Below are 1,488 nucleotides of genomic sequence, written 5' to 3' on the forward strand. Positions count from 1 at the left end.
TTGGTAACGCGCCTTGCGGTCTCTTGGAGAAATTCTGGGCTAGTTGATTTATTTGTTTTTCGATATTTTGTATACTAGCTTGTTGATTTCTAAAATTTGATTCTAATTGTAGAAACCTATCCGAGTTTTTCTTTTCAGTGTCGGAGATAAGGCGAGATATAGTATCTTCAAGCCTTTCTCGTCCACCTTGTTGTTGAGGGAAATTTTGTGACTCATTTCTTGGTTGTTGAAAGTTTGTTCGTTGATTTTGTTGGTTACTACTATTGCCGGGTTCTCTCCAACCAAGGTTAGGGTGGTTTCGCCATCCTTGGTTGTAGGTGCCCGTTGGGGGACCCGACGGCCTAGGTCTATTATCAATGTAGTTTACTGATTCTGTTTGATCATCTGTTTCTTTCATACAACTCCAACTTTCATGTGGCCCACCACACCCTTCACAAGACATAACCGAGACTGTTTTTGTCATTTCTAACTTTTTAATTTTAGAAGAAAGGGCCTCGATTTGGGCTTGTAAAGAGGTGCTTTCATCAACCTTATGGGCGCACGGGGCAATAGATTTATTGCCTCGGGGAGTGTGCCACTGGAAGTTGGTTTGAGCAATTTCCTCAATTTGATTATATATTTCATGCGGGCGGCGATTACCTAGAAGTCCCCCGGAGCTAGAGTCAAGTGTTTGTCTTGTGTGCGGCAACAACCCATTATAGAAAGTGGATACTTGTTGCCATATCGCAAGACCGTGATGAGGACACTTTCACAATAGCTCCTTGAACCTTTCCCAAGTTTCATATAAGGATTCCCCGTCCTCTTGTGAATAGGTATTAATTTCAGTCATTAATTTAGCCGTTTTGGCGGGAGGGAAATACTTATATAGAAATTTTTGGGCTAGTTCATCCCAGGTTTTTACCGATCCAGCTGGGAGGGCGTTAAGCCAAGCCTTTGCTCAGTCTTTTAGTGAAAAAGGAAACATTCGGAGGCGGATGGCGTCATTTGATGCTCCATTGATCCGAAAGGTATCACATATTTCTAAGAAATTAGTAATATGTAGATGTGGATCCTCGTCCGCAAGCCCATGGAAGGTTGCAGAGTTTTGAAGCATCTGTATTAAATGCGGCCGAAGTTTGAAGTTATTGGCTTCAACATTTGGTGCATTGATAGCGGCGCCGAGATTACCTACGGTGGGTCGTAGATAATCCATGAGGGTACGATGGTCCGCCATTGGAAGTAGGTTCCCCGAAACCTTCTCTTGGTTTTTAGCTTTTAGTCTTTTCCTGAGAAAGCGTTCGGGTTCTTCTAGAGGTTCTTTTATGTCTTTATTAGAACTGGAGCTCATACACTACGTAGAGGTGGCGTCGGGTTCCAAGTCCTGCAACAAAAACAGAAAAGAATGTTGGTCAGAAGGTTCACCACGGCCCCGTGCTCAGTGAACACGGCCCGTGGTCGGAATTACAGTGATTGTTTTCCGGATCCCTGTTACTGGAGAGTTGGACACGC

The 1,488-nt window shown here is 43.8% G+C and overlaps 1 non-coding gene across 1 annotated transcript; it reads left to right on the forward strand.

Moving 5' to 3' along the window:
• The first annotated feature begins 728 nt into the window (after window positions 1–728).
• On the forward strand, window positions 729–835 carry LOC118492699. The gene has a single exon (XR_004894701.1). It is a non-coding gene; the product is annotated as a small nucleolar RNA R71 (small nucleolar RNA).
• Window positions 836–1,488: the final 653 nt, after the last annotated feature.

The sequence above is a fragment of the Helianthus annuus genome, chromosome 5 (assembly GCF_002127325.2).
Source record: "Helianthus annuus cultivar XRQ/B chromosome 5, HanXRQr2.0-SUNRISE, whole genome shotgun sequence".
NCBI classification, from domain to species: Eukaryota; Viridiplantae; Streptophyta; class Magnoliopsida; order Asterales; family Asteraceae; genus Helianthus; species Helianthus annuus.